Source organism: Gavialis gangeticus, unplaced genomic scaffold (genome assembly GCF_001723915.1).
Source record: "Gavialis gangeticus isolate Ggan-Ray unplaced genomic scaffold, GavGan_comp1, whole genome shotgun sequence".
NCBI classification, from domain to species: Eukaryota; Metazoa; Chordata; order Crocodylia; family Gavialidae; genus Gavialis; species Gavialis gangeticus.
Window position 1 is genome coordinate 61653197 of NW_017729033.1, and position 11914 is coordinate 61665110.

The 11914-nt window shown below is 44.0% G+C and overlaps 1 long non-coding RNA gene across 1 annotated transcript in view; it reads right to left on the minus strand.

The window, feature by feature from the left end:
• LOC109304138 overlaps window positions 1-11134 on the minus strand; it is a 19570-nt gene extending 8436 nt beyond the window's left edge. The window contains exons 1-3 of the long non-coding RNA XR_002099306.1: window positions 11121-11134; window positions 10848-10852; window positions 348-502 (exon numbers count right to left, since the gene is read on the minus strand). This is a non-coding gene — a long non-coding RNA (uncharacterized LOC109304138). The remainder of the gene's footprint in view (window positions 1-347; window positions 503-10847; window positions 10853-11120) is intronic.
• Window positions 11135-11914: the final 780 nt, after the last annotated feature.

Consider the following 11914-nt stretch of genomic DNA (forward strand, 5'->3'; position numbering starts at 1 on the left):
CATGTAGTCCTCCTTGATGTAGAGTGCCACTCCTCCCCCTGTTACTGGCCATATCCTAGCAAATTCAGACGGCAGTACATGTCTTCTGACTAGGGGAAAGCTTCTTGCTCAGAAAAACCCTCCCTGCCTTTCATAGTCTTCTCGCTCTCCATCTGGTAAGCTATGACCACTGCAGTGGCAGAAGCTGAGGATTCTTCACTGGCTTTGGATCGAGCATCAGCTCTATTCACACAAGTTCTGCAGGCCCAAATCATATAGTTTTCTCGCCCTCCTTCTGGTTACTGGCCACGTCCTACATCAGCATGAGCTGGACAAGTTCTGCAAGTGCATTTCATCCATTGCTGCACAGGGCTTAGGGTGCAGGTGGGGCCTTCCACTAAGGAAGTTGAGGCTTGAGTTTCTTTTTTAAATTGCGGAGGCTTTCTTCTTGGTTGCTGGCCAAGACCTCCAGGGTCTGGGTAGTAGGCTCTTCACTCCAGTGCCCCACCTCTGCCTTACATCTCTCCATTGCACACTTGTAACTTTGGAATCATTGCTGCCCATGAAGCAAGCTGTGTTTGGGAGCTATGACCACTGCAGTGGCAGAAGCTGAGGCTTGAGTTTCTTTTCTCAATTGCCGAGGCTTTCTTTTTGGTTGCTGGCCCAAATCTCCAGGGTCTGGGTAGTAGGCCCAGGCCTGCAGGCTCTTCACCCCACTCACCGACCTCTGCTTTACACCTCTCCATTGCACCCTAATAACTTTCCAATCATTGCTGGCCACAAAGGAAGCTAAGCTTTCTTCACTGGCTTTGGCCTGAGCATCAGCTCGATTTGCACAAGTTTTGCAGGCCCATTTCAGAGTCTTCTCGCCCTCCTCCTGGTTACTGGTCATGGCCCAGCAAATTTGGACGGAGGTACATGTCTTCTGACACCCACTCACCACTCTGTCTCCTTGAGTTTCTTCTTTGACTTTTGGAAGGAAGGAAGATTTTAAATAAATAAGCATAACAGAAAGTAGTTTAAATAACAGAACATAGTTTAAATAAATAAGGATAACAGAAATTAGAAAGTGCCCCCCAACCTGAGGAGGCACTTTTGGGACCATGCCTGGGTTCCCCCCACTTGACCCATCCATCTTCCTGCTGGGATATGTTCAGTAACCAGGAAGGGCATGCAGGATGCCTCCTACTCCACCACCCACCTGCCCATCTACCTGGGGGCCCCTCCCTCCCTCCCTAAGCTTTGTGGCCAGCAAAAATTCCGAAGTTATAATGTAATGGAGAGTAGCATGGCCTGACTCAGCCAGCCAGCCAGCTGAGTCAGGCTAGACATACATCTCCACCTAAGGTGGCCCCTAGGGGACTGTGCCTGGGGGCCCCCACCAGAAGGGGCCCCTTTGGGACCAAGCCTGGGCCCCCTCTCAACCTAACCATTTTCCTGCTGGGACATGTTCAATAACCAGGAAGAGGGTGCAGGTTGCCTTCCTCCCTCTCCCCCACCCCACCCACCCATGGCCAGACTCAGCCAGCCAGTTGAGTCCGGCCGTACATCTCCACCTGAGGGGGCCCCTAGGGGACTGTGCCTGGGGACCCCCACCTAAGGGGAACCCTCCCTCCCTAACTAAGCTTTGCAGGTGGGCATATTTAGTCTTCTTTCTTGCAAGAACTGCTGGCTGCACACTAGCACTGGCCAAGCATTCGACCTCCCTCCATCTGATAACAGCCCACCCTGCAACTTTCCAGTAATGCCATGGCTCCATAAAAGTCATGTGGTTATCATCTCTCTGAAAAGCACCCACTCACCCTACATTGGACATGCATGCCATATAGACCAAAAGTAAAACACTGCTGGGACATGGCCAGGAACCAGAAAGGGCCAGTAACCAGGCTGGCTACCTGCCTGCCTCCCCCGTTCTTGTTCTCCCACTATGCAGCCCTCCATCCATCCATATCATATCAAGGGATTACTCAAGGGACCTTGGGAGTATATTGTGAATTGGTGTTTTATCGTATTGTATTGCTTTTGTTGGCAGTGGCTGTACTTCAAAAAAACGTAATCACCAGTTTCCTACCAACGGCATTGTTGAGTAAAAAAAATGTCTATAGTGTTTTAGCTTTATTGTGATTTCTCAATTGAACTGATTGCAGTTCAATTTATTGTGAAAAAATAAAGATGTGAAACAAAAAATTCTAATTTGTACTTACTCCTACTTGATTTTGGGCATGGACCTGGGAGCGGGGCAGTGGTCTGCAGCCGGCTAGGAGCAGGAGTGCAGTAGTTTTGCAGGCTGAACACAAAGCTGGTCATGGTCTGTATTTCAGATTGGTTGGCCTCCCCTCCAGGCATTGTAATGATATGTCTTGGGATAGCCATCTGCTGCAGAACTTCTGGCCTCTTTATAGGGAGCAGAGTGCTTTTTGAAACCCTGGCCTTTGGCTAATTAGCAGCTCCCTGCTTAGCTGAGACCCATCTGATGAGGACATGCCTATACCTAGCGTACAAGAAGGAGGTTTTACAAATTTCTTGAATTTGAATGAAAAGAAGTTCTCTCACAATGATACTTTCACTGAATACACTTGATTCTGCAGAGGCCTAGAGGTAGCTGAAGCAATTATCTTGGGCTACCTTGGAAATGCTCCTCATTTCCCTCTCACCTTCTCTCTGGCCTTTGAGAAGGCTGAGAGGAGAGATATGGTAAGGGAGGACAAAGCAATCCTGACTGGGGGGGTGAGGAGGAATGGGGGACAGCTATCTGCAAACCCAACTCCAAAAGGTGCTGCATGTAGGGTTTTGTAAAGAAAACATTGCATTGCAAAGAAAGCATTGGGAACAAAAAAACATTTTTGCATCGCACCTCCCATAACAGTACAGCCTGCAAAGAAAAAACTCAGAAAACGCAGCTGTTTTGGAGCTGCGGCAGCAGGTGTTAACCCCAACCCCCCACCCGCTTGGCAACCATGCATATGAAATGCATTATAATTCATTAAAGAGCTATTAAAGTCTTTAAAGACTTGCTAAAGGCTAAAGGCCCTGGGAGGTCCATGCATGGAGAAGTTTTGCAGATTGCCTGCTTGCTGCTGGGGATGGGTGGGGTTGTTTAGTCTTTTTTTCTCACAAGACATGCTGGCTGCACCACACCCTAGCTAGTACTTCACAAGCATTCAACCTCCCTCCCTCCCTCCGATAACAGTCCACCCTGTAACTCTTTGCAACTCTTTCCAGTAATACCATGACTCCATAAACCGAACCCCCCAAGCACAGCATCCCCACCCTGAGGCAGGCATGGTCTCCGAGAACCAACCCAACCACCCACACCCCCAAAGAAAACATGACACATATATAGAGTAAATAAAACTTTACTGAAAACCCTGCAGCTTTAACAATAACTATATACAACTTAACAGTATAATATATATGCAAAATGTAAATTTTTTTAAAAAATCTGAAGATATTTCTCTCTACTTTCCTCTTCATTATCTTCATTCATTACTGGCCTGTGGGCTGGTTGTCACCCCCAGTAAGTTCTGCCTGCAAAAATTTTTTGTTAGAAGAGGGAAAAAGGAAGAAGTGGAAGAGGAGGGGGGTTTGGCGCACTGTCGAAAAACTGGACTTCTTCCCCCCCTCCCCACACACATACAAGGTCAGTGGGACATATTACCTAAATATCGCCTGGGATGCTGCATATCCTGGGCATCAGGTCTGGCAGGCAATGTCCTGCCCCTGGACTTCTGGCTGTGGTTCTGAAATGGACTGTGATGAGGTTCAGAAGGTTTGCTATATTGAAGGAAGTCATGTAACCACTCACTCCAAAGTTTCAAACTACTTGCAAAAACCTTACCATTATGGTGATGCTGCAGCTGTTGTTGGGAGCTATGTCCACTGCAGTGGCAGCACACACTGGGGGCATGCAGGAGTTACAGGTGGAGGGTACATGGGTGGGGGAGGAGGACATACACTATAGGTGGCAGAGGGGTGGAAGAATTAAGAGGGGATAGAAAATGAAGGGATTATTTGTCTCCCCCACTTTAAAATAATAATTGGTCTGAGTGGACCTGTCCCGACCTGAACTGTGTGCTGTGAGGGAGGAGCAAGGAGTGAAGGAGGGTAAAAAAGAACACACAGTTGTACCTACTGGCTAAAGGCCGGAACACAGCACCCTCTCATGGTGAAGGAGATTAATCAGAAATCTTTGGAGTCTCTGGTTGTTTGCATGAACAAATTCACAGTTGGAGCGGTGTAACTGGAGAACATCGCAAACTAATACATCTCCAAGTAGTGTTTAGTTTAAGGTGCTAAATGGACTTTAGAGTGGCGGGAAATCCTGGCTTGTGTAAACACGAACACAGTTGTGTCAACGTAAATGGGAAATATCATTTCATCTACACACACCCTAAAACCCAAATTCTGAGCACTCCTGAAGATCTGGATGTACATTCAGTTTGTTGCAGAGTTGCTGAAAGTAGGGTGGATCTCAACATAGTATATAATATTATGTCAAAAAGTAAATGGCACGCTTTAAGTGATCCCAATGTGTGTAGAGGTCTGGTGTTATTCCTCTGTGAATATTGATTGATAATACTGATATTTTTAAATGGCTGTATATCTTCTTATATTTTATTGACTTACATTTTTCAAATTGGGGATTTTAATATCTTGTTAGGGCAAAAAATACAACACCGACAACAGTCTTTATTCAAAGTATATTTAAAAATAAATTATCTCATAGTTTGTACCATTTATTAATTTTTAATAGCCAGCCATCCTAATATATATACTTCTTTCGTAAAGCAATTCAAAAATATTTACTTGCTCTTCATATAATTAAAGTATTGATGATGGATGTATTGTTTCATGTCTAGGTATATATATACAGTCCCTAACATAACTGGGCTCTGAACCTTGGTTGGGACCCCCCATTTATACTACCAAATAAGTAATTATGAAGCAGATATTAATATAACAACTGAAAACCATCTCTTTCCAGACCTACAAGCATGTTATTTGAGTCTGTAGACTGGAAATGCTGGTCTTATCACTAATCTGAGCCTCCTGGGTGATGATCTGAGTACCAGCCTGGAGCAATAATCAAATGAAGGAATGACTTATCCCATGTTTCAGGCTGGAGAAAAAGTGTTGGTTGAAAAGATACAAAGGATGAAAGGGGAAGGAAATCCAATCTCTTTGTAGTGTAAGCAGATCAGCAGAAAAGTATTGCTTGGGGAATGGATAAATAAAGGGAGGACATTTGGCCAACAGGGTGTGGGAATATGAACACAAAAACCATGGGTTAAATTCATCCCTGGGTCTCAGTAAGGCTTGAAATAAGAGGGGGGGTCTTTGTTTGTAGATTATCTCTAAGTTTATTATAAAAGATGCAAAACTCACAGGTCTACAGTTTTTCACTAATTGAATATTTAAGTATGCTAATTACTTTAAACCTGAAGTCTACTCAATTGTGTTTTAGAGGTGGATTTTACATCACAGCCACTTGGATGACAGCAATGTGGAGACACATTATCCCTTAAGATCACCAGAAATTGTGCTGAGGACAGGTATTGTTTCTCTGCTGCTGCTGCTTTTACACAGGTGCAGTGGTCCTGCTTAGCCAGCCATTGAAGGGACAGGAGCAACAGAGACATTTGGGCCTCCTAACTTCCCCTTTTTCACTGTCCTTAAGTGTAAGAATTTTCCAACTGTGCAAGGACAGTTCATAATCTGGCCCTATAAATACAGGGGTCTGTGTCTGAGTCCTGTTTCAACTCCATAACTCAAGTTATCAGAAATAGTGATATTCAGTCACAAAATCCCTCTGCTTACTTAGGCCGGTAGGGCCAACTTTTTTGGCAGGCATGCCACAAGAGCTCCATCCCATCTCTAAGTGCCACTCTGACCTCTGAGCTGTTCTGCTTTCTTCCTTGTGCTCCCTGCCCAATTTGCTGCTTTGCCTTCTGCTTCCTTTCCTATCTGCTGCCATACTGCCAGTCCCCTCCCTGATCTGCCACATGCCACACACAGGTTATCTGTGCCCCTGCCTTAGTCTGTGATAAACATCAGTCCCATAGGAGTTTGTTCTAGCCTACAGGAGGTTTGTGGGACTGAGAAATCTTTTCCCTTTCTGATCCCTTTAAAAAACACCTTTTTTCATATACATAGTCTAAGAGATAGGCGGAATCACTGGCAAACATTCTTAGATTAAATGTACTTTATCCCAGTTATGTTTTTTATTTGTTACTGTAAAATGTATTGAGTATATTGCTAGTAGAGCAGTGCATTCAACTAATATAATTTGAAATACCATTATAGGGAATGATAAGACAGTATGTTGGTATATTATCAATGAGAATATTTTTGAACTCTCCTGACATTTGGAGTGAACTTTCCCACTCCAGAGTCACAAAAAAAGGCTTTTTAGTGTTCGGAGTACATGGGGTAATTGTTATTTGTAGTGGAGTAACACCCAGAAGCCTTATATAAGACAAGTTCCTATGATATTAGATACTGTAATAAGCACAGAGATAGACTCTGCCATGTTGAGTTTATAATCTAAACCAACAAGACTGACAAAAGGGGGAGTAGGCACTGAGCACAGGGAACAAAAGTGACTTATACATTAGTGGCTGAGCCAGGAATAAAAACCCATGTCTCCTGACTATGTTTTATGCTCTGTCCTTGAGAGCATACTGCCTCCTACAGATACCTGCCTATCAGTTATCTTTTACCTTTAATTTGTACTGCTTCTTTCGCATTAGTATACAAGGGCATGGAAGAGACTGATTTCAAGAAGTTCATGATCCAGACCTTAGCCTTGTCTTCCAAGAAATATTTAGAAGTATCCAGAATGGGAGAGATTCCAAAGGCAAGTGTGTCACCTCACTATTCCCTTTAACTGGATGACAAAATTTTAACAGAGACTACAGAAGCTTCAACAGTCTGTCACTTAACAAATAACAGTTATAATAGAAAGTCATGGAAATGGACACTCACCCTCAAGAATGGACTTTTCCATCAGCATCTTGAATTGTCAGACAAAGTGTGGTATTTTCTCACCTTGTAGTGTCAGATTCACTGTGATCACTTCATGTTTCATCTGCTACCCTGATTTCATTATGAACACTCAAGTTGTAAATAGAAAGTAATGGTGCACTTCCTAAAGAATCATGTTTTCACTGAAGCACATTTGAAAGTACACTGCTGTTTAAAGTAAGCATCTGTCAGAGAATCTACACCACTAATGGATCTGATCCTGGGTAGAAATATCTTAAAGTCCCTAGAAAAGGAGAATAATTGAACAGCTTACCAATATACCTCCACTAATAGCCTTATGATTCTGCCTAGCAAGGTGGATTTCTGTGCTTTAGCTTGCTTGGAGCAAAAGACATTGCTTTGCAAATTCATCATTGTTACCTGGTTTTTTTACAACCAGGCTTTAGCTGCTAAATGAAAAGTATCTTGCATTCATTAGAAGTTGGGTGAATGAAAATAGTTGTGGATGGTCCTGTTTTGAGCAGCGGATTGGACTAGGTGACCTCCCGAGGTCATTTCCAACCCCAATTTTCTATGATTTCTGTGATTCTGTGAGAAGACAAACTTTCACCCTCAGTTGGTTTCTATTGTTTTTTTCAATCAGGACTTTGGAACATGTCATACTGAGACAAGAAGCAAGTTGGCAATTAAAGAGCAAGAGTGTTTTAGAACAGTGATGCCCAACCTTTTCAGCTCTGTGGGCTGGATCTGACCAATGGGCCTGATCCAGTTGCAGGGTGTTGCACAGCCCAACCCTGATCCATCTACCTGGGGAGGGGCAGGGATCATCCTGGCCCCAATCCAGACATGCAGCAGGTAGGTTTGGGAGCAGAGTGGCCTTGATTTAGATACATGAGTGGCCCTGATCCAAACGTGTGGGTGGAGGGGAAAGTAGCTGAGTCCCAATTTAGACAGATGGAGTGAGAGTGGCAAGGGGCAGCAGCTTTGATCTGGATGTGTATGGGGCGTGGGCTAAACAGCCCCAATCTGGATGCACACAGGTTGGGTGTGGGGTGCAGAGCAGGGGCTGAGTGGTCCTGATCTGGACACATGGATTGGGGGTGGGGGAGCAGCCTGACACCATCTGGACATTTGGGAGGCAGGCGTGCCCTTGATCCCACAGGGGAGAATATTCTAGGCAAGGCAGATATGGCCATATGCAGCTTCCACTGCTCCCTGCTGCCAAATTTTCTGATCCATAGGGATCCCTGTAGACTGGCTATCATGACTTCATGGGCTGTATTTGGCCTGCAGGCCAGAGGTTGAGTATTCCCAGGTCAGAATCCTGGGGAAAGATGTCTGTGTGTCTGTTTGCTTCTACTACTTGCACCTTAAAATCTAAATTGTAGAGCAAAAGCACCCACACAGAGGGAGTTCTGAGGTGGAGTGTGTTTCTAAAGCAGTGTTATGATCCTATGGGCTTCTGTCCTCCAGTGGGACTACTTATATTCTTAAATTTAAGCAAGTGCAGTTATTTTCAAGATTGAAGCTTGAAACACCAAAGCAGAAGAAATTCACAAAAAAAAGCATATTGGTCAAAATATGTTAGTAAATAGATTATTCAAAAATAAAATAAAGGAAAACCTGTCTAGTTATACTCATGGTGTGGGGTCTTTATTGCATGACTGTAATTTATACTCATGCCGAAACCTGACTGGGCAACCTCAGCAAGTTCAGTCTTGAAAAGTCTCCACGATCAGGCTTGGCTAGCATTTTTTATTTCTATTATTTACTTTTCGCTGACCAACAGCAAGGAAAAAAATTAAGTAGGAGCTAAATGAGAGCTTCTATGAAGATAATTTATTTGTTCTTTTATATAGGAACTCTTTTGACCAAGTAGAGATTGGATGCATTTTCACTCTTACTTAAAGCAGAAGGTAGGGCAGGGTGGCACCTTAAAACTAACTCATTCCAAAGGGCATAAGTTTTTGTAGACTGCAGCCTACTTCACCAGATTCCATAAACCTTAAAAAAGCTCATACCTTTTGGGATGAGTTATGGTGCAACCTTGCCTTGTCTTCTGCTTGACATCAGACTAACAAGGCTAAGTACCACTTCTTAGTTAAGGAAGTCTTAGGACAGGTACGCTGCATTGTTCCTGTAACTCCCCTTGCTGGCCAAACGGTAAAGTGGCAAAGCAAAGAAAAATTGTAAGACTGCTTCCCACTCTCCCAACATATAGTTGGTTGCCAAGGCAGTTGCTTCCTTGAATAGGAAGAAAGCATTCAATGTCTACTATGAAGAAACAAATAGGAAAACTAATGAAGACATAATGCATAATCAAACTAGGTGGGTTAAATGTTGTGAAAAAGAAACATACTGAACTGCACAGAGCAGCAATACTTAGTCTCTGGTCCATGGGCTGGATTCAGCCTGCAGAGCCACATGGCTTGCAGGGCTCTCCCTTAATCAAGGCATTTGGCAGTGGGGGACTGGTGGCAATTATCACTACCCCTGCTGCCCTGCCACTAAATTTCCAAGCCCGCTGGGCCAGATTACATGGTTCTCTGCAGGGGATCAGGGCCGTGGACAAGATCTGGAGCATAGGGTCAGGGCCAGAGCTGGCGTGTGGGGCTGGGGCCACTCACCAAGCAAGTTCCATGCACCAGATCAGGCTTATGAACTGGATCTGCACCTAAGGACCAACCCTGCACCATTTATCTGATCCATGGGGCTAAAAGGTTGGGCACCATGGGCATAGATCAGGGGTGGGCAAAGTGTGGCCCGTGGGCCAGATGCCACCCACCAGGCCACTCTATCCAGGCCCAGGGCCCCTAAAAATTTAGAAAATTAATATTTATCTGCCCCGGGCTGCCTGTCATGCGGCCCTCAATGGCTTTCCAAAACTCAGTAAGTGGCCCTCCGCCTGAAATAATTGCCTGCCTCTGGCACAGATCATGCTTCCAATCATTTTGGGAAGGTTACACAACTTTATAAGATTTAACATTTCTGACAAGCAACATATACACTGTTGCAAGATGCTGCATCCTGCTGTGCAGCTTACAGGAGGCCGGGCTCCATTCAAACTGCTGGCCAGAGAGAGTTCCACAGTTAAAGAACCACACAGGGGAGCACTGTGCTTCACTTTATTACAGACACAGGTGAAGCAATCCTGCCAAATGCACGCTTTGTGGGAGGGGCACACAGATGGAGAGGCAATCTCAGCGGTAACTGGGACCTAGCCCACTCGCCATTTAGTACTTAATAGATAGTTACTCACATATTAAGTTTCACCCAATAATGAATAGGCAGCAAATTCAGGGAACAGGAATAATAAACTCTCTCATTCAGCAAAACCCAATCAACCAAATTTTGAACATGAAAACACACTACAGAGAGCTGTAGTGACTTGTTTATAATCAACACTATTTACATGGAAGTTGTCTTGCATCTTGTGACTAATTTTTCACATAGGTTTGCATGCTGTGCAGGAAAGTACAGCAGATACTTCTCCATACCACCTGGCTTGTATTTATCCTACGCTGACGGAATCATCTCTCATGCCTTTGGGTCTACTGAGTCTCATGCTTCTAAGCTAAGTCTACTAAAAGAGCTACATTAAGGTGAGAAATATGGTAAAACTTGTAAGGTCACTACACCACACACTAAGACAGCTCCAGAATAGAGGGAGAAAAAGTTTTATAATAACAGTTACAACACAGATGTAACACAATTCCTAAGCAAGAGGGAGCTTGTCATAGGTTGATATAGCACAAGCTTCCAGCAGGTGGCAACCAAGAACTATTGACAAAAAGCAGGAAACACACATATGCAAGGTGCTTTACAGGTTTGGTTTTGGGGGTTTTTTGCAAAGTTTATAATTCTTAATCTCTTTCCAAGCAGACTGCAGCTCTAATGCATTAGGATGTATAAGGAGTGATTTATTATTAGAATTCTGTGATTCATCACATTAGATGATGAAGATTCTTGAGATGGGCCTGGATTCATAATGCTGTGACTCTGACTCACAGTTGAGGAAGCTTCCTTTCATTTTTTCCCAGTTTGATTAAGTTAGTGAGCATTTCAGTGGACACTCAGAAGAGAGTCCCATACTTGTGTTTTAAATCCCATGGAAGTTATGTGACCCAATTGACCATGGATTTCCATTTCATTTAAACAGGCTTCTTTTCATAATGATGGAAACTGTGAAAATATAATGAGAACATAAGAAAAAATATGCTCTGGTGTGTGGAGCTTGGAGGCTGCTCTGGGTCTAGTTTAGAGAAATAGGCCTAAGTGGAAACTCACATATGAAAATTGCACATCAGCAAGGGGGAATTTAAGCTTTTGGATCTGAATTTTTCAGCTTGGGTCTTTCATCTTCCCTATTATGTAAAATGAGAACACCATATCCAAGCATGAAGAACCAGAGACGATCCTGGCAGGGTGCAGGACCTGGGAAAATCAGCCTGTGCAGGGCCCAGACATGAAGAAGCCAGTGGTGGTAGCAATGGCAGTGGGCAAGGGTAGGGGTGGCGAGTGGCTGGACATGAAGCCGGCAGTGGCAGCGGCAGTGGTGCAGAGTCACCAGCACTAGGCAGGCCTTGCAGGAGGGGCCACAGCAGCTCCACCTGGCTCCACGGCATGATCATGTTTATCCAATTGACCGTGTCATCTATTGAATTTGTATGCATTTATGAGCAGCAATTTAGAATAATTGTGTATCATTTATTATGAATCAGAAGAACTCTATTTTCTGGCAAAGTTGTTCTGGAATGGGAAGTTTTCTCTGGGACCTCTCTCTATGTTAAGAAATAGAAAAGTCATATTAATTTATGAAGCTTAAGTTCAGCTGACAAAACTATTGTAATTGTAACAACTCTTTATTAGATACAGAACTTAGATACAGCTATTTACAGTTTGAGGTAACAGCTATACTATTGCCCTTGCAAGGTTTTTGTAGCTGCCGACT